Here is a 22,020-nt window from a genome sequence, read left to right on the forward strand (position 1 = left end):
GGTGAAGTTTGAAGCAGGATCTTCGAGTGGGGGGCAAGTGAGGCGACGGCGCGGAGAAGACCAGAACATTGCGAAGTTTTAAGCCAAGGCCAGCGCGGCGGTTCTGAATCGCAATATTCGACCCTCACAACCAATGTCGGAAGAAGGCACATGAGAAGACAATATTCTCGCCCCAGCGGTTGGGCATGCTAGCCTCGTTTCTTCACGAATGGCGCGACGATGACGTCGAGCTAGCTGTCGTCGTTTTAGCTGAATAACTCGGACGAATTAGGTTGGCAAGTCGTAAAATGAGTGTAGATAATGTTAGTTATTAGGCGAGCTTGTTTAGAAGTATGTATGACAGGGACTTCGCAACGGAACAGATTACAGTGATGAACGCCGCAGGTGTGTATATCCATCCTCGGAGACTTCAGAGTCGTTGTTGAACTGAATGTTGGTGCTAGGTGTCCTCGTGTTTTTCCCGTTCGCTCAGGCGTTTATAGTCTAGCAACCGACAGTAAGGCCGTTGAGCACGAGCAAACGTCATTTCGCTTTCTTGTTTTCAATGCAACAACGTGTCTTCACTACCGCACTACAGAAAATTTGCAGCGCTAAGGATACATGATGGTACAAGAACCGCGTGGATTGAGGAACAGCGGTCGCAAACCGTAGCGCCAGCCTCAGAACTAGATTCAGTACTAAGGCACGTAATAGCAGTTTCCGAGCTTGATGCACTGTTTTAAGATACTTTACAATGCGTAAACGTTCATAAAAATTGATTGCATGCACTCGCTATATTGTCATATTGTTAGCGAGGGTACTCCTGGCCAATGAAAAGTACAATCACGAGTGAAGAGGCGCGTTAACTTGACCCTTATTTGTAGATGAGGTTCTCTTAAACCACGCACAAGAAGAAAAGGAAAAACAGTGCGCTAAAAAGCGCTACACGATGAGCGCTGACGTCGGCACGCCTCCCGAAAGTGCAACTCGGACACGAAGGTAGCCGTTCGAAACCCACTCCGGTTCCGTGTAGTCGGCATTAATCCGGACTCAAGAGCCAAATCGATTCCGAGTTGAGGCTTAATCTCACGGAAGCTGCAGGACGTCGTCTACCCAAGTGATGCCACAACAGGGGTTTCGCCAGGGTCGTGGGTCCGGCATGTCACTGACGACGGACGCGTGCAGCTTTGCGGGGATCTTATCCATGTAGAGGCTACGAGGTCGTACGGAGTGTTCCATCGTAGACGACGGCAGTGGACAAAAAAAAAAAAAAAGGCGCAGGAAGCGAGTGATTAGGCGAGACGGGCCGTCACTAAGCCGGCCATGTCCACCGCTCAGAACCTTCGCGAAGCGGAACTACTGACGACGTTCGTCGGCCTCCTGTCCCTGATACAGCTGCGGCTCCTGGCGGCGGCCATCGTCACGGGAGGTAAGGACGATGCATACACCACTTCTTATTATTGAAATTATGAATAGGGAGAGGTTCGTGCCTCTGTACTAACATCTGCTGCTCTTTCTCGCTTAGCAGTCGAAATATGCAATAAAAAATTATAATAGTAAGGGCACGAAATGTTATTCGGTGGAACAGAAGATGTGCAAATACAGTACAGTCGAACACCACGTGAGTCACTCTTCGCTACACGCGTATCATCGAATCACCCGTATCACCGGTATCATATCATCAGTATAATCGACAACTGACACCTTTGTCGCCAAGTGTGTCCTTTACCCATATTTCAAGAGTGAGCAGCGGAAGTCCGCTTTAGCACGTGGTGTGCACACAAAACAAAACGGCGTTGCGCCGATTGTGCAGCGTGAGATTGCTTAGGACAAGCTGCGTAAAGTTCTGCCATACATTTTTTTTTCGCATACGAACTATAGCGTGAAGAAAAGTTACGTTTTTGGTCTTTGGGAATCATTTACGAATATTTGAAGCACTGAAAGCCACTATTCGCATTTATCGGCAGTGTTTTTGCCATGCTTCCTACTAAAGTCCCCGTTTGTGGACTTCGAGTCTTACCCCCTGAAAATGAAATTTTTGTCGCCATGTTTTTTCTTCCACTTGTGGAACCGCGTGAAATAAAATTTTGCAAACTGCATCTCTTTTCTTTCTACCTACAAATTACGCCTAGTTCTCCGATATAAATATGAAATAAAAAAATAATATATCGATGCTTAACGAAATAGCAGAACTAGCCGAATCCGTTTCCGTGTACCCTATTCGGCTTATGAAAAAAATTCAGAGTAAAATCCTCACGCACGAATTACGGTGCCCAAATGTTAAGAATTACTCTACTCTCTGTTTTAAATGTTTTAAAACGAAATGGTGCTGATATTGACATATGTTGTAGGTCTGAGGTTCAAGCGTTTTTTTCATGAGACTCGTACAAGCAAAGGCGGAGTTGCCTTGATAAAGTAACGGGAGAGTGCTGATCTTGTTTCATATGTTGATGACTATGCACATATAATGAATGGTTTCATTTTGTTGTTGTTGTTTGCACAAAGTGTGTGTACTGCCACTGTGTGACGCTGAACAGTAACATGCTGGGAAGCCTAGTCAAGCTCTGATGAGCTTTTTCTTCCCATGACCTCTGCTCTGTGAAGTGGTAAATAAATAAAAAATGAAATGAAAATCCTTGTTTGGTAGTGAAGAGGATACAGTGCTGCTACATGGGTTGACTGCTCGAATGTTGCAGATTCTTAGACGGGAGCGTGGGAAAGACAAGGAACGTGAGAACGTAAAGCTTCGTGCAATCAGCAACTGAGTTTCACTGCAGAATAACCGCCTCATGTAGAACAGCACAGATGACGCATAGACACGTTGACAGATGTTGATAGACGCCGAATATCAGTGTTGTAATCTCAGAAATACCAACATCGCAAAAAAATAATGAAATATTTAATCGGAACTTTGGAATGGCATTACCCATTAAAACATGCGTTAAGTGTACGCGTATAACAGTGCAAACATTGAATATACCTTGTCCAAACTGCAGGCGAGGCGTCGACGACGCAGGTGTCGTTAAAACTTCAGCTTCTCAAGTGCATCACTTTTACATCCCAAAATCCACTAACGAACTCTTCCTTTCAGTGGAAGGAAACGCCTCAGAAAGGTTGCGCTATGAAGGCTTAGAAATGTCAAAGGTAAATGAAAATTAATTTTCGTGTTTTGCGTAACATAACCACAAACAGAGCCGCCCCGGTGGTCTAGTGGTCATGGTGCTCGACTGCTGATCCGCAGGTCGCGGGATCGGATACCGGCCGCGGCGGCCGCATTTTCGATGAAGGTGAAAATGCTTGAGGCCCGTGTACTTAGATTTAGGTGGTCGAAATTTCCGGAGCCCTCCACTACGGCGTCTCTCATAACCATATCGTGGTTTTTGGGACGTTAAACCCCAATAATTATTATTAAGAACCATCAACAGGTTTAACAAATTCATATTGCCATTTTTTTTTTCTTCAAGCTGCGCACTGATAACGGCGAACAGAGCGTCGGCGGTCGATAATGTGATCTGCGGTTTGGCGCGCCGGCATTTATGCATGTGGCGTCGAACATTCCAGTCTTATCGCTGGTGGCCGCGCTAGTTCCAGAATAAACTCAACTGTTCGCGTTTGCGCGCTCAAGCCTATCAGAAGATTCTAAAATAATCTGGAAGCTTGCCAGACATTCGGGCGCGGTTTCTGAAATGCAGTGGCCGTGCATTTAACGAACCGGTTACGTAGAAATACAAAAAGGAGCGCGCGTGGCAGTGTAGTGAACAACTGCACATTTTGGACGCCTGGTGGTTCTTTAACTGACGACTTCGTAATAAAACCCAGTTTTTAGTCTAGCAAACTCAATAAAACCGAGCCTCGGGGAAGGGTGGCAATTGAACTCAGGAGGCGTGGTAAAACAACTAGGAACACTGAAACGTACGTCTCGACAGTGGCGGTTGCGTACGTCAGAACATGCAGGGCTTGCTTCCTTGGCAGTTTTTATTGTAACTACAAGGATTTCCTATTTTTGAATATCGTAATAAGCGCTTAATACCGTTTCAACTACGCGTAGACTAGCGTTTCGAACCGTGAGCCGGCTCGCCGCCATCTTCGCGACAAGTAATCAAGTACGGGTTCTTCCAGATATGGCTGAAGCCTCATTTGCAATTAAACACGCTGGGTAGAGTTCTCACATAACCAGTGACGAAAATCGAAAGAATGGGAATTTAAGCACCCGTTTTCTTTGTTAGATATAACTTTAATGAGAGCCAACAGACAATCAAGCCAAGGAAAGTATAGGGGACGTTATTCGCAGTAATTATGATGTAAATGTGAAGAAGTTAAAGTGGACGAAAAGGCAACTTGCCACTGGCAGGGACCGAACCTGCAACCTCCGAATAACGCGTCCAGTGCTCTACCAATTAGGCTACGGCGTCGGTCGTCCCACCCTCCACCTTATGGGGTACAGTGAAACCTCGGTGATACGATCACAGCTCATACGAATTTCGGGGTGGTACGACTTTTTCGTTGGTCCCCGCCAAGGCGCATTGCCTGCAACTTAATGGAGTACGGATGCTCCGAACTGATTTTCACCCAGCGACGTTTGATACGAACGTACGCTACCGCCTAAGCACGAAGAGGTGCTGTCCGCCCTGTAGCGGAAGACGTACCAAGCACGTGCGAGCGCGGGAATGCAAGAGTGGGCATGCGCGCTGCACCGCCAAATCGTCAGAATTACGGTGTAAGAAAAACACTTTTCTCAAGGTGGACGAGGACCGAAAAGGGCGAGGACGGTCTTGGCGAAGGAGTCAGGCCTCACAACGTCAACATGCGTGACCGTTGAGGTCGCACTTGTGCGGGCACGGTCGTAAATCTCTCAAAAAACATCCCCAATACCTACGCGATAACAAAATCAGAACACAGGACCGTGGTTCTGTAATATTGTGGCCTTGATCCATCGTGCCAAAGCGCTTCTTTTGTTACTTGCGCTGTAGTACTCCGGTGTCATGCAAAAAAAGAACGTACTAAAATTTGGAAGGGACTACTGCTGCCGCGGCTCAGAACGCACTTGGTTCATTAATTAAACACGCGCGTACGGTCCTTATATTTACGAGTGTTAGTATGATTGCGGACATCTAAAAACTTAACTGACAATCATTCAGGGTTCTTCCTGACGTTGCCGCGGCCCTGAAAAACAATAAATGAAAATGAACGCCAGCTTTCTTTTGTCGCATGCTAATTTTATGTGCTTTCTGGTGATACGAATTTCGGATGATACGAATATTTTTAAGTGGTCCCGTGAGATTTGTATCACGGAGGTTTCACTGTATATACGCGTATTTAAACCTGGGAGTATTAGCCGTAGCTCATTTGGTAGATCATCGGACGCGTTATAAGCTCTCGATTTCATAGGTCGGCAATAAATGTGGAGCTCACTGAGACTCACTCATGAAATATATTTTACCCTTAGAGCTCACTCGGACTCAGACTCACCAAAATTTTCCTCAACTGGACTCACTCGGACTCAGACTCACTGAAATTTTTCTCAGTCGAACTCAGTGGGACTCAAGCTCACCAAAATATTGCTCACACAGACTCAGACTGACGGCTCTATCTCAGTCTGTGAGTCAACTCATGAATCCGTTAGCGTATAATTGGCTTTCCTGGCCATGGTGTCAATGCTCGTTAACACCAATATCTCGCATATTTGGTGCTATACTTGGCGCCTTTTGATCTCGAACCTTCAGATATGAGTTCTCAGTGGCTGCAATCCAGTAAGGAGATCTTTATTGAAAGTGGTGACTCACACGAGATAACTTCCTGTGAAAAAGTTTGCGGGGGATGGGGATGGGGGGGGGGGGGTTAATTCGCACCCCCTCCTTTCTAGGTAACTCACGTCTCTGATAATCCCCTTTATACGTAACTCACGTCTCTGAATAATCAATAATGAGCTGGCGTATGAACACTAGTGCTTTGATGTATGTGTGAGTCGGCGGGAGTATAAACGAGAACCGACATATGGCTGATAGTATAATTCTGAAGTTGTGTAGATAGAACCGTAGGTCAGCAAAGAAGTGTGAAGCTCACTCAGACTCACTCAACAAATATATTTTGCGCTTAGGGCTCACTCGAAGTCATACTCACCAAAATATTACTCACCCGGACTCACTACGACTCAGACTCACGGCTCGATCCGAGTCTGAGTGAGCCTAAGTGAGTCGACTCATGAGTGAGTTTGCCGACCTATGCTCGATTGGTCCATATACGAGGGCATAGGCGTGCGCAGGGTTCCCATCAGGGGGGGCAAAGGTTCATCGCAGCACCCCCCCCCCCACCCTACTAAGTCAATGTATGGGGCAGATTTTGCGCCCCCCCCCCTCTTAGGTGACTAGAAGGGTCAATGTACGGTGCAGATTGTTCGCCCCCCCCCCTCATAGGTAAATAGGGGGGCGGCCCCCCCCCCCCGCCCCCTGTGCGCACGCCTATGTACGAGGGGTCATAATCTTCGTCATCATCATCAGCCTGACTACGTCCACTGCAGGGCAAAGGGCTCTCCCATGTTCCACCAATCAACCCGGTCCTGTGCTTGCTGCTGCCACGTTATACAGGTTACAAACTTCTTAATCTCATCTACCCACCTAACTTTCTGTCTCTCCCTCGCGCGTTTCCCTTAATTCTCTTGGAATCCAGTCAGTTACCCTCAATGACCAGCGGTTATCTTGCCTACGCGATACATTCCCTGCCCACGTACATTTCTTCTTCTTGATTTCGACTAAGACGTCCGCAACACCCGTTTGTTCCCCGACCCCCTCTGCTCTCTTCTTGTCCCTTAAAGTTACACCTATCATTTTCCTTTCCATTGCTCGCCGCGTTGTCTTCAATTTAAGTTTAACCCTCTTTGTAAGCCTCCAGGTAAGTAAGTACCGGTAAGATGCAGCTGTTATATACCTTCCTCTTGAGTGATAATAGTAAACTACCATTCATGATTTGAGAATGCTTGCCGAATGTCCTTTATCCCATCCTTATCCTTCTAGTTACTTCAGCCTCATGGTTCGACTCCGCAGTTACTACCTGTCCTAAGCAGACGTATTCCTTTACCCCTTCCAGTGCCTCTCTACCTATTGCGAATCGCTGTTCTCTTCAGAGACTGCTGCGCATTACTTTGGTTTCCTGCCTATTATTTTTAAACCTATCGTTCTGCTTTCCTTGTCGAATTCAGTAATCATGAGTTACAATTCGTCCCCTGAGTTACTCATCAATGGAATGTCATCAGCGAACCGCAGGTTACTAAGGTACTCTCCGTTAACTGGTATCCCTGACTTTTCCCAATCTAGGACTCTGAAAACCTCCTGTGAAGTCGAGTGGTTTCAATTGCGAATTTTCCCCTACCCCGCTTTGTCATGCAGTAACACCACCGTGCCTTGTCTCGCATGACCGTTGTGTGCGCACGTGTGTAACTTACGGGACTTCGCTTTGTGCGTTTTTGGCTGCGCAAGCGGAGATAACAGCATGTAGCCGAAATGCGCGAAATCCTGCTAGGCTCGATCATTACAGCTGACATTGTCCACGTGTTTTCCGGAGAAATAAGTGGCGAGGTGGATATAAAGCCCGTAGGAAGGGTAGGGCAGGCTTGAAATAAAGAGCTATCTCGTCTTTGAACGCAGAGTTGTATGGGGCTCCTTTAAACAGCAGCTCTTCGGAAAAGCTCCGTCTCAGAATCGCGCCGTTACGGTATATAAACGTCGGGGTTCTCGCCCCGTCAATACGGACACGCATTAGTGAAATGAGGTTCTCTCTGTGTGCTTGTAGGATTAAATGAAACTGTTTCAGTCTCTATAGATACACAGTCACGCTACACACGTGCGCAAATATTGAGGTATATGCACCCGAGAAAGATGTCCTCCACGGGTCGGTATGGTTGGGATAGTACGTGCGTTGCGGCTTAGAAGCTTCGTAGGGTTTAGGCTTAGCAAGTGTGCCTGCGTACAACGACCCAGAGGGACTGTTTCAAGGTTTTTCACATAGTTATGCTTCCGCAAGCACTTTCGCTGCCGCGCTCAACCAGCTCTTGCGTGTGTGCCTGTGAGCTCCGTCAATCTCAACAGTGAACATCAAAGTTTATGTTGACATTCACGTAGCTGGCCAACGTGAACATGTTATATCGACATTCACGGAGCTTGTCAACATGAACATAAACATTCACCATGTGTAGCGTTATTTTCAGCGTACACGGTGTGCATGTGACTGAATTTCACCCGAACTACGGTGATATGTGACTGAGCGTATTTTGTGTTCGTTTTCGTGTCGCGACGTGAATTGACTTCGTGTATACATGACAATTTCTATGGCTTGGCTGACTCTCCCTATGGGCTCTTTCATGTAATCTTTTTTTTTTCATTGCTGTGATTTGCCCGAATATTTTGTCTGTGAAAAAGAGTAACCGACAATATAAAGCGCTAACATTTGCTAAACAACATATAAATAAAGAAACATTCATGTTCATGTTAACATTCACGGAGCTAACATATAGCCATTCACGGAGCTCACATTCATGTTCATGTTGACGCGAACTACGTGACACGAACTTGGTAAAATATCTTTCATGAACATTACGCGTTTGTGTTCCGCAGTTCTCAGCTCTTGTGGCCGGGTTTGCACGCTTTACCTTCTTTCATGATGAACATCCATCTTGTTGTTGAACATGACTATTCGTTGACTCGAAGATGAAGGATTCCTGTTCACGATCTATAACGAACAGTTGAGAAACATTTGTCTTGGTCGTGCGTATGTGAAATTCAGACTGTTGTCAACACAGTATTTGGTGGAGCCATCATTTCAAACTTTCTTTGCACCGCATCTGCGAGTAGATGCCGGTGTCGCCTAAAAGGAATTTATATATCCTCGAACGCCTGTAATTTTAATAAAAACAAGCCAGATTAGGCGCACAACTTCATTTATTAAATGTAAATAAATTAGTGAACGCAGTCAGTACCGTAATTTTTAAAAGAAACGACGAGAAGATGACAGCGGTGATGCAAGACGTTTAATTCTATACCGACTCATCCGACAGCTTGCTTTGTAATGGTAGATTAGCACAATTTCGCAGACAGAAAGATGAAAAGTTATGTGATTAAAGTAATTCAAGTAGCTATTGAAGCACGGACGTACATGGCAACTCTATACAGGAAATCTGTGTAGTGATCTTGTTTTAGCATTTAAAGGGTACAAATTGAGCGGGTTTCACATTGAAAGAACATTGCGCGGTAGTTTGTGAATGCGAGATTTTTATTGCGGTTGTAACGAACACGACCTAGCTGTTCGCGCTCTATTTTTTGTTTTTCTGGAGAACTAACTTTGTGAAGGTCTTGATAACACCACGAAGTTGCTGACATCTGCTTCTGAATAAGATTGATCAGGTACAAAGAAGTCTTCAAGGAGAGACGCAGGTCTGCAATATTATTGACCTCTGATGACTAGGTCAGAATTCTTCAACAGAAATAAGAACTTAGATCAATCGTACACTTTTCTATTGAACTCCCGTTGATTTCTTTTCTATGTTTTTGTTTTGCCACCCGCTGAAGAAAACAAAAAACCGTAGGCTCTAGTACTTCCCTGTAAAATAATTCGTTGTAAAGCATGGTCATCACACATAAAAATTCCGCATATATCTATATGTCGTACGAGTTCGTTAAAAAGAAAAAGTTACGGGTCCACAACAGAACACACACTACACACACTACGAGTGTTGGCTGAAGCCCACATTTTGCTGCTTATGGCGAAGTTTCATCTAATATGGTCGAGCTGAAAAAGAACTCAGAATCGATGACAAACTGCGACTGTTTGAAAACCGAAAAACCAACCAGCCCTTACAAAAATGTATTTACACAGTCTATCGACTGCCTAAACCTAATTTTAGACAATCTATAGACTGTCTACATACATGTTCGTACGGCAGGAACAAAGCAGGTACCGAAAGGCGATGACGCTCCGATTGTACAAGCGACACCAGGTACACAGGCCGGATATTGGACTGAACAACCTTGTGCTAGTGCGGAAGGTTCTAGCGGGTAGAGACACAAGAATTTGGGACCTTTAAATTCTGGAAAATATCGGTACAGAAAGGTGTGTACACCTCAATGACGGACAGCTAGAATTCGCAGCTACAAGCAACGATAGTTGAAGATACGTTTATCGCGAGACAATAGCGTCGCCTTACGTTCACTTATAAGGCCGTAATATTTATATACACGTCTTGAGGACATTGATACGGTCTTCTTGGAGGATTACCGCTGTAAATCGTAAAGACTAGGGTGAACCGAAGGGATATATGTAACGTAGGCAACAGTTAAACTGTACGGCTCGCGTGAAATTGCAGTGCTTGAAGTGTTCAACATTGGTCGAACAAAGAAAAAGAAAATAGACAACCACCTCGTTTGTAGCACGAAGCCGCAAGGAAATCCATACGGATTTCTCAGACACAAATCTTCTTAGTTGCCGGAAAATTCGTCCTGGTACAGGGATCAAGCCCGGGACCAGCGCCTCTCTGGGGCGGTCGCTCTACCACACTAGCTTGCTATCTTCCCGGTTACGTCATTTGGTAGAGCGACAGCCCCGGAAAGGCGTTGGTCCCGGGTTCGATACCTGGCACCAGGACGAATTTTCCGGCAACTAAGAAGCTTTCTATCTGAGAAATCTACGGATTTTCTTGTGGCTTCGTGCTACAAACGGGTGGTTGTCAATTTTCGTTTCCTGAAATCTTCCGCCACCAAACACAAAGTCAGCCAAAGGAAATACACCAGGGCAGACGAACGTCGACGTGCGAGTGACACCGAACTCAAAAATTAAGGCCGTCTCGAACCTTTTTTTTTTGTTTACGGCTCGCGTTGCCGTATGTCGGATAAATTCTGGCTAGGGTTAGTAAATATTGGCTAATTTTGGCTATTGTATTCGCCGCTGGGGCACCAGCATGCACATAGCGAAGAACACGCGTTGTTTAGGGAGCCTACAGTTTCATGTAGGCTCCCTAACGTTGTTCCTTTCGTTGCGCCCTCAGACACACAGCTCGGGCACCAAACAGCGGACCACTGACCCCTGTGTTGTCATACAGATGTTCCCTTTACGGTTTCACTTACGTACGTCCTGAGGTGACCTCTAGCGGTGACATTTTTTCTTCGTCTCGTGCATTCATCGAGGAAGTAAGCTGAGGGGAGGAGCCGTTCCATCAAACGTCTCCTTGACCCGACTCGGCGTTGAGAAAGTGGCCGCGTCGCTTCAGTCGTCACATTCCCGCGTCGTCCTCACCTCCAGACGGCGGCGTCTCTCGCCTACGAACCCTCGTGGTTGTCGCCGCAATTCGGCACGTCCGTCTGGCTTTCGTAAATTGTTAATATGGGCGCACTTAGCCGCGGGAGATGCCGTGCGCTGTTAATCTTGTTCCGTGCAGTATGCGGAACGTTTCAGGCGATGCTTCTGTGAAACATATCTCCTCGAGCTTTTTACTACTGATACTATATGGAGCAAGGAAGTATACCAGCGCGAACGGACACGCACAAGACAAACACAAGCGCTTTGTTGCGTGGTTGGCGCTGGGCGTTGTTAAACCTTGTTATCGCATTCCTCTTTATTTCCCATGCTTCCACGTGGCATTTACAGGGTGTGTTATTGTGCCAATAAATCCAGTTGTCAGCGCTTGTGGGCACGTGTCGTTTCTCTTGTGGTTGTCTGTTCGCGCTGGTACATCCTTGCTCCATGATGAACCAACTTGTCCAAAAAGGAGTTTTGATGATGCTGTACATCACACAATATTGTTCCCGATAAACTTCGTTTAGTGGAACACCCCGACATTCTCCCAAATTGTTTCTCCGAGTAAGAAAAAAGTAATTTAGAGAAAATTTTGCCAGTTACGGAAGTCATATCAGGAGTTAGGCGTGTCAAATAATTACCACCTCTTGGGGTTCCTGAAGTGCTCCCAAAGAACAACACACAAGCTTCGCCGCATTTCATTGCTACTGGAAAGCGAATTTTTCTGGCTTATTATTTTCACACATCATTTTCGTTCACGTCGACGCTATTCCTTAAGAATACTGCGCGACTATTTGGTGGTAATATTTGCTGTAGAGTTTTCGTGGCGATCTGCGAACTCATAGACTACATTTCGGTCATTGTTTCAGCGCAGGCTATCTTCACGTGGGGAAGATACTCTCTTTCCCTGAAAAAAAAAAAAAAAATACGCGTGTGTACTTTGCAAACTTCATCAGTGGCATACACTATAGGAAAACAAAAAGGTCCTTTGAGTATTTTTTGTGAGTCCTGACTTGCCAGGTAATTATATACTCTCGTGGGGGAGTCGTGGGAATCAAAGGAGAGTTAACGGGTCTCTTTAAACAGAGTCGTGTACGTGGCAAGTCAGTAGTCACCCCTACTTTTTTTTTAACGGCGAACCTGTTCTAGCTAGGCGTAAAATGTTGTGACCCAAACTTATCATCATCATCAACAGGCACGTGCTCTCTTCTTCATCTTCTGGTTCGCTCCCAGATCACGTGCGCCGAATGTTTTCCGGCGTTTAGCAAAGGGTAAGCACAAAGCGAAGGACAGATGTGAGGATGAGGGCGAAGAAAGAGAGAGGCAAAGAAACAGAGAGACAGAAAGAAAGAAAGTAGGGGTGTGCGAATAGTGAAATTTCATCTCGAATCGAATTCGAATCGAATAGTGCCGATTAGTGGCCAAAAATATCGTATATCGAATACAAAAGATTTTTTTTGAAAATTGAAAGAAAGAAGCAAATAATTAAATCTGCTCATGTCCTCGAGCACATAACGCAATGGGTAACTACTACCGAAGGGCTATAAATTGTCATGCAGAAACACAAGCTGTTCCACGTGGTCCGGCTTCAGGCTCTCTCACCGTGACGTTACGGTGTTTCCTGCAGTTGAAAACATGCACTCACTGGGCACCTCGGTAGCAGGGGTGCGGAGGTATCGCAAGGCAATTTTAACGATACTTGGATAAAGTGCAGCTCCACGCTCTTTCCAGTATTTCAAAGAATCATACATTCTTGGGATCAGGGCTCACTGAAATATTTCTGAACCTCTCGACTATAAGGTCTAACCTCAGTGTGCTGGCTATTTTTTGACGCCAAGAGTTCAACAGCCTCTTCAACTGCTCCCTGGCCTTCTTTGCTGGAGCCATGACGAGCGGAAATGACGTAATCTCCTTTAGAAAAACACATGCGCTCACTTTTGAACCAGGATACCGGTGAAAGTCTTAACGTAACGCCTACTGTAACGACGTTAGCGTTAGTTTTTAGCCACCCCACCGTAACCAAGTTGCACCACTGGCCTTTGTCGCGCTTTAAATATTTGTCCGGTCGAATTATTCGAAACTTCAAATACTAGATATTCGAAAGTCGAATCGAATTATTCCATTAGATGTTATTCGATTGGAGTTCGATACTAGAATATTCGGACACCCCTAAAAGAAAGACATAAGAAAGAGAAACAATCTTGGCGAAAAAGAATTTCCCGTACCAGCGATCCGAAGGCGAGAGGTTTTAACCACTCGGCTATCCAGGCACGCTGGCAGAACATAACTTAGCCTGGCATAGTATCGCGTAGCAAGGGGTCAGAAAAGGGAAGTGAGGGTAAGGAGGATAGATGTGAGGGTGAGGGTGAGCGAAAGGAGGAGGGGAGAGAGTACAGTATAGCATATAAAGAATGAGAATGAGCAATATAAATAAGAAGGAATGAGAAAGAGACATAGAGAGAAAGAAATGCAGACAAAGAAAGAGAAAGAAATAGAACTAAACAAGGACAAAAAAAGGCACAAAAACAGAGAGAAGAGAGAAAAAGCGAAAGAGAGGGAGAAAGAAAGACAAAACTGAAGAAAAACAAAGAAGGCCGCCCCGCTCTATAGAGAAATATTATAGAGAAATAGAAATAGAGAAATAGGTTGCCCAGAGACCGACGACGGCCCATGCTTCGCTGTTGCAAGCTTTGTGCGACTTGAAGCAAAGTTCGCGCATTTTTTTTTAGAGTGCATTGCCTGCTCGTGATTGTCTCGTGTTAACCCGAATAGATTTTCCAAGGCTTTTAGCTAACGAATACACGGTTACCCTGTGTAAATGTTGAGCATTCGCTTCGAGTTGCTTTGTCTGTGAAAACTCTGCAGCTGGCTCAGTAAACTTAGCGTAGGCATTACGCGTCGGACTGTTATTTTTTCTCGTTGTTATTTGTTATTATATTGTTATTTTCCGGATCTGCCCGCCGTGTCACACTAGCGGATAAGGCGCTGAGCTGCTCAGCTTGAGGACGCGAGTTCGACTCCCCTTCGCGGCGGCCGCATTTTCATGAGGGCGGAATGCCGGAACACTCGTGTAATTAGATTGATGTGCATGTTCAATAACACCAGGTGGCCAAAAGCTGTCTGAAATCGCCAACCACGACAGGCCTCATAATCATATAGTGGTTATTTCACGTGAAATCCCGGAATTTAGGTCAATAAATTCTTGAAAGCCAGCCGAGAGCCCGTGAAATTCGAAGAACACACACACACAAAAAAAAAAACAAAAGCATGATTGATCCGTCATAGGAATCGATTTAACACGAAAGTAAAACGTGTCTTTACACAAGTAGTTTAATGCTTACTGTATATTGATATAAGAGGCTTGCACAATGTATATTGGTGTTTGACAGCTATAGCACCGTTTAACGCGGATGCACCGTCGTTGACGCTTGGTGGCACGTCTCCATCCCGACGACTAACGCCCATGATCGATGATTAAACAAACCCTCGTGGTCGCTGTAGTACTTAACGGAGAAAGCGTAATAGAGAAAGCGGTGGTGTGCGAGCCAGATGAGCGTCGCTGATTGGACGCAGAACTTGGGCTAAGGTCGCCATCCCGCCGCATGTCAAAGAGTTATTGAACACCACGGCGGGACTAGAGCGAAACGCAACGAGCGTCGTGTCTACCCTCCAGCCCGGTCCCGACTTTTCTCGGGGCGAGCGTAACCGGAGAACGCGGTTTTACAACGAGGCGGGCGCGCGTCGCAGATCTACGCGAGGCATTTTGACACGTGTATAGTTTGGCCGCATCATCTCACATTCCAGCGGATGACGTTTACGATTTTAACGCGACGGCGTTAATAAGCTCGTTTCGCAGAAATTCCGGTGTCGGTGTCGGCGCCGTTGGTTGTGAGCGAAAAATCACCAGCTTGTCCGTGACCGAAAATTCAAGAAAGATGCAAGTAAAATAAGTAATAAAAGACTTCGGTTTGAGTGAGAATCAAACCCAGGCCATCTGCGTGGTAGGTGGGTGTGCTACCCACCGCGCCACGTTATTGCTTGAAACAGCTTCGAAAAAAAAAATACACTCTATGAATGCCATGTAATGGAAGGAGTCTCTTTAACGCGTGTAATATTGCTTTGGCACAAGCGTATAGAGTCGCGCCAGGCGTCAAAACACGTGAATTGCGCAACGAGTGGGTGCTTTAAAGGCCCACGCATTACAAAGCGCTCACACATACTTAATCGTCATCAGCTGCAAAAGCATGAACAAACTGATCAGCTGCGTAGGTTCGCGCGTTGCCTTACGTACGCGTAGTGGGTCCTTCGCTGATAAGCGAAAGGAAGAATTATGGCGTAGTGGGCACTGCGCAACTGTACTTGCAGCAGGCATTCTAGGATAGCTTTAAACGGCCAATGCTAAGTACACAGATGTTCGTCCCCATAGCGGTACGGTTGAGGCATGCACCGAGAACCGAAGCGAGGCTAGCAATTGAGAAGGCGATGATCACGTGGCCCGATTTAGCTATCGCGTTCTACTCTTGAAGGCGAAGCTCAAGCATCCTCCAAGTTTTCTTTTTTTTTGTATCATGACTTGTGCATATGCACTTGATGCACGGAGCATTCATGATTGTTCGCTTAATGAACGCTAGTTGGAAGTTCAGCGCCCGTTCTGTCGTATTTGTTTCCTTCATGGTCTTCGTTAGCGCTGCCTATGTAATCTGCAAAGATTTAAACCGTTCGGAAGCGCGGTGCAGCGTGCCAATAATCGGACACCCAATTCTGCTTCCTCCAGGCACAGAGTTTCCTGCAGTATTTATTAGAGAGAATTGCGGCGCAGCGATAGTTCAGTCACCATGCGAATGACGGGTAGTACATAGATTTGCCTAGTGTTCGTGCTTGCGGCGTCGAGCACACGTGTGGGGAAAACTGTAATGACGCAAAGAAGACGGGGAGGAAGCGAAGACACGAACAGACAGACACGGGCGCCAACTTCCAACTGTTTATTATCAGAAACCGCGCCGATTTATATACGCTGCCGAACAAGGTAATCCCATAACAGAAATTGAGACATTGCAGAACTAACAATTCATCATGTGCCATAAATACAGAGACAAGGCATGCGCCGGAACTGCACTAACGCGATCGAACTATGAAAATATGCCAGCACCTATGAACACGTGCCAACCCTAGTGAGAGGCAAAAAGAATATCGCACATTCTAAACTCTACATGTCTAAATGCTATCTTTCAAAAAGATAGCTTCTTTCTCACTTAGATCGAGAGATGGGGCGCTAACGCACTGGCTACCAGCCCTCTTTATTAGAAACGCTTCAATTGTCTCCCTTTCAGTGCGGCTGTTTGCTCTCCTAAGAAACGTGGTTTGGCTGAAGTGTGGCGCACAACCACAGCGCTTGCAGTGGCCTGCCAAGTGCCCGCCCATGTTGCTGCTAACCGCCAAGCGGTGCTCCCTTGCACGATCGTTGAAACTTAGTTTCACGAAGGACCACCTGTGCTGGATGTATAACCCTAGGACTAAAAAGAGCCTTGTGCCGTATGACAGCGCACATTCTAAGAGAGGCATAGCTATCACATGCCTCAATTCAGCTTGATGAAGTCATGTGAGCAGCGTCTTGTTACGGGATTTAGTAATCAGATTAACAGGCTGAAAGACGCTCGATTTCCTCCCTCCGTGATCACGGGTGTGTGCGAAAGCCTCTTGCAGAAGTTGAAACGTGGAAGAAAAGTGCAGGAGCCGAAAGAAAAAATGAGTACGCACGTAATTCCTTACGTTCACCGGCTCTCGCACAATATAAAGAAGATCGCAGCTAGATATAGTGTGCGCATTGTATTTTCCGCTCCATGCAAACTGGCCAGGATTTGCCCTTTGATGGCGGATAAGCAGCCAGCTGCCTGCTCCAAGAAGCACGCCACGCGATACACCGAGTGTGTCAGCAATGTGGTATATAATATTCCCCTAAGCTGCGGTAGGGTGTACATCGGCCAAACAGGCCGGTGTTTCAACGATCGTGCAAGGGAGCACCGCTTGGCGGTTAGCAGCAACATGGGCGGGCACTTGGCAGGCTACTGCAAGCGCTGTGGTTGTGCGCCACACTTCAGCCAAACCACGTTTCTTAGGAGAGCAAACAGCCGCACTGAAAGGGAGACAATTGAAGCGTTTCTAATAAAGAGGGCAGGTAGCCAGTGCGTTAGTGCCCCATCTCTCGATCTAAGCGAGAAAGAAGCTATCTTTTTGAAAGATAGCATTTAGACATGTAGAGTTTAGAATGTGCGATATTCTTTTTGCCTCTCACTAGGGTTGGCACGTGTTCATATGTGCTGGCACGTTTTCATAGTTCGATCGCGTTAGTGCAGTTCCGGCGCATGCCTTGTCTCTGTATTTATGGCACATGATGAATTGTTAGTTCTGCAATGTCTCAATTTCTGTTATGGGATTACCTTGTTCGGCAGCGTATATAAATCGGCGCGGTTTCTGATAATAAACAGTTGGAAGTTGGCGCCCGTGTCTGTCTGTTCGTGTCTTCGCTTCGTCCCCGTCTTCTTTGCGTCATTACAGTTTTCCTGAAGTTATGAACCAACTAGCTCAGCAACAAGCCCTGTTGACACACGTGTGGCTTTGGTTGTTGTTGTGTTTCGGCTTTGTTTCGGATACCAGAATGGCTCGTTGTGAAGTTTGTTGGCTGATTGGAATCGGTGAGCCTAGAAAGGTCAAGGTGATGAAGTTAGACTGCGGTACTTTTGCTAAACGTCGTGAACTTCGTCTTGCGACGAAGCGGCTTCCGGCCGCACGGAGCCACACGAAGCAGAAAGAACGAAGCATAGGCAAATCCATGCGCTACCCATCATTTCCATGCTGGCTTAAGCGTCATGCGTTGCAGCTCCCATAGACACTAGCTCCAGATTTCCCTCTAGTGTATAACTATCAAACTCTATGCTTTCAGGTGCTGAAACAAAGTTCGCATGGATTTGTGGCCTAATGTGCTACGAAGCCAAGAAATCAAGATCATTTTTTTCAATGAAATAGCTGCCGTAAGCTCTGCTGAAAGCTCATTGAAGAGTCTGACGTTGTTTGTTGAAGCGGGAACAGTAGGACAAGAAGCTGGGCGACGGCCTGGTCAATAATGATAGTGATAATTGTTGGGATCTTACTTCTGAAAACTACGATATGATTAGGAGAAACTTCGTGGTGGAGGACTTCGAAAATTTCCACCATCTGGGGTTCTTTAACGTGCCCCTAAATCTACGCGCACAGAATTTTGGAATATTGCTTCCATCGAAATGCGGCCTCCGTCGGCCAGGATTCGATCCCGCGACCTTCGGGTCGGCAGTCAAGCACCACAGTCTACTAGACCGCCGCGGCGCGATGGTCTGGTCAAGTTAAATTGGAGGCAGTTTGGAGTTCGGACCTCCCATTGAATTCTAGTTCGCCCAGCATCAGTGTCGATACAGCACCATCATGACCCAGTGCGACCACGTGACCCAGTTAACAACACTGCGTTGTTCTTTGTTCGTTTTATTTTTGTACGTGCCCCGTTTATCGTACGATTCCGACGATTCCTGAATACCTGAAACATTCCGCGCTCAGTTGAAAAAAAGACTGCCTCGCAACATAGACCTCAATCACCGGGGAGACAACAAGTGCACTCATGCAGCTCCCGTTTCCGGAACGAATTCTCCGTGACGCCCATTCGCTACGACCTGTCCGTCGCGCTTAGATCGAGTGGCGCTATGCACGTAGGAATGGACTCTTCGCCCATGTCGCGCAGCCATTTTTCAGACTGCGTGTCGGGTCAGCGAGCTATTGTGGTATACGTGCGCGGAAAGCTTAGCGGAAGCGCGGCCGGCGAGCGTGTCGGCGAACTATCGAAGTTGGCTATTGTCACGTGAGCTTATTCTGTACGTTTCGGCCAGTTTTCATATTATTCGGCGGGTGGAAAAAAATGTTTTGGCAGAGCGGACGTACAAAGACTTCGCGTTATTTCCTTTCAATACCTTAAGGGCACCGTTCGGGGTCTTTAAGTGGTGGTTAGCATGTTTATGCAAAAACTCACAGGGCCACACATGCATCCGCCTCCGTCCCCCGAAGGAGAAAGCCATCTTCTTTTTCTTCGAAGTCGATGTATTGAACCTCCCGCAGCCCCCCTCCGAAAGCTTCCTGCAGCTAACGTGCTTTTGCAATGCCTCCAGGATCGGAGGCATTGTAAGCTCCATCTCACCTTGTTTTGCCCTGTCTCCGGGATCGGCCCACCTTTGATCAAGCAATGGTGTCATGTGATGACGTCACAAATTTTTGGCGATATGTGACGTCATGACGACGTCAAATGGTGACATAATCATGTGATGATGATTTTTTGCATCTCTCGTGTTGAGCCGCCAACGGGGGACGCCGTCGTGGGACGTCGGTCAATTTTCGCGTTTCATGAGGCATCCATGGATTCCGCCCTAATAAAAAGCAGGTGCGGGGATACATACTTGCACAGTGTCCAGAAATTTGGAATGACTTGTTAAGGCAGCAACGTTGTGGGCAAGTTGCTGCAAAGTAGATTTCTCTATCTTCGCGCGCGCATAGGTACACTTACTGTTTAAGATAACGCTTATTTATGTTGGCACGCAGTTGCACCTGACTGTACTTGATCACATGATTTGGCGGGTGGCTATAAAAACGATAGCCTCCACAAAAACGAGGTTCTCGTTCTGGCAGCTTCCGTCTGGCGTGTGTCTCGGACGTTATACGAGATCCACCCCTCGACACGATGTAGCAGCTGGTGTGCTATTCTGGACATTCTCAAATTCCGCCATGTTGTCGAATTCCGCCATTCGTCAAGTCTGATTGGCTCGGAGGGCTGCTACGGCCTCTCCGATTGGCTTAAAATGCCACCATTACGAAATTTGATAAGATGCCGGAATTTCACAGTGTCCAGTGTAGCACGCCAGGTCATTCCAGTCTCCGACAGCCCGAGGGAAAAATTGGCCGCGTATCTGCGTGCTTCGCTGCAAATGTCGTCGAAAGACGATAGTCTTCTGCCGGCCGTACTACATGAGTCCTGGTCTCATCCGCGGCCAACTGTGATGCCGTTCTCGTACCATTTCCGTCCTGGCATGATAAATGCAATGGAGGTTTGTTTGAACAGATTTTATTTTACCGCATTATCACTGCTGGCATTGCGTGTGTTCGTACCTCCACGCCATTTATGTTTTGGGTTGCCCCAGACAACGCCTCCTCTATGTTGAATCGGCCGCATCTGGCTGGAATTGTTAAAATAGAGGAGGCGCTGCGTGAGATATTGACGCCATCTGGCAGTGGCGTCGGGAAACATGAGCTTGTGCAGAACCCAGGGCCACTGCCAGGTGGCAGGATCATATCGTCCGCAGTTTTTCTTCCATAGCGTCGCATTTTCAGCGCAGCCTAAGAAACACTAGGGTCTTTAGAATTACGTATCTATGTATTTTCTAGTAAAGGAATACACCACCTAATATTTCCGTATTGATGTTGAGCCTCAGATATGCGTAATATTTGCTTTTTGATCGACAATGTTCACAAGTATGAACGCAGCTACCAGTTAAATATGGCTGGGCGTTCAGCAAGTGCTTAAACTTTGGCCGGGTGGCTGAATCGTGTGACAGACAGACAGAAAGACAGAGAGACCTAAATTTCTGCGTTCAAATATCCCAAGAAAGACTATCGTCTTTAAAAATGAGGTTTGAATTGTTGTAGTTTGTGTTGGGGGGACGGGTGACTTGCACTTGATGGCTGGGGCGCTGTGACGCGCGTGAATGTGATGTCGTGATGTCAGGAGCGCGGTCTAGTGAGCTGCAAAAGGATTCCCGAAGAAGAGAGAGGGTGGCAACCAGACGACGAAAAGCGAGGGGTGGCAGGCTAGATTCTGCCTTTCAGAGACATATCAGTTTGGCCAGAGCCACAGCTCTCCCACAACATGCGTGTTTCATTTAGCGTCCCTTCCAGTCGATTGAATGCTGCATGATATGGCTTGCGTTATCCTTCAGCGCTGTTACCGGAACGAACTGTCTGTTAACGGAAGGGTGCACTCTCTCCATGCGCATGTATGGAGTCGATGCACACCCTCCGAGATGCACTCCCTCCGAGACGCTAACCCTCCGAGATGCACTCCCACGATGCGCGTGTGCATCAATATCCTAACAGTACAAAGGTGACCGTGCTCTTCCACTCTGCGATCACTCATAAACTGCGGCCCTTTAGTGTTGGCTAGCCGGCTGCAAAGGATACCAATCTGCGATGTAGATGAAAAACAAAAACAAGAGGCAGAAAACGTAATCTTTGTATTTTGATTAAATAACGACAGTGGCGCGTTTTTTTTTTTACCATTTTTTATTTATTGACAGCTGTGCCATATTTCTCATTGTTCGTCGATTGGTCTTCGTTTACTTTCGTTTGAATTCTAGCTTTCGTTTTAATTTTTTTTCTGTTAAAATATTTTCTATTTTCTATTTTACTTTTTACTTTTTAATGTTATATATATATATATATATATATATATATATATATATATATATATATATATATATATATATATATATATATATATATATATATATATATATTCATGCTTTTTGCTTATAGTCCTATTGATTTTCCGTCTGTCTATATCAATCTGAAATCAGCAACCCACCATGGTAGCTATGCAGGTAAAGTGTTCGGCTGCTAAGCTAGAGGTCGCGGGATCCATTACCAGCGGCGATGGCCGCTTTTCTATGTTACCTAAATGCAAGAACACCGGTGCACTTA

General features: G+C 46.3%; 1 protein-coding gene across 1 annotated transcript in view; it reads left to right on the forward strand.

Annotated features, from left to right (window-relative positions):
- Positions 1-1,168: 1,168 nt before the first annotated feature.
- Positions 1,169-22,020, forward strand: part of LOC119404181 (beta-1,3-galactosyltransferase 5) — a 36,657-nt gene continuing 15,805 nt past the window's right edge. The window contains exon 1 of the mRNA XM_037670760.2: positions 1,169-1,408. The gene's annotated coding sequence lies outside the window, so the exon portion shown is untranslated. The remainder of the gene's footprint in view (positions 1,409-22,020) is intronic.

Source organism: Rhipicephalus sanguineus, chromosome 9 (assembly GCF_013339695.2).
Source record: "Rhipicephalus sanguineus isolate Rsan-2018 chromosome 9, BIME_Rsan_1.4, whole genome shotgun sequence".
Taxonomy (NCBI): domain Eukaryota; kingdom Metazoa; phylum Arthropoda; class Arachnida; order Ixodida; family Ixodidae; genus Rhipicephalus; species Rhipicephalus sanguineus.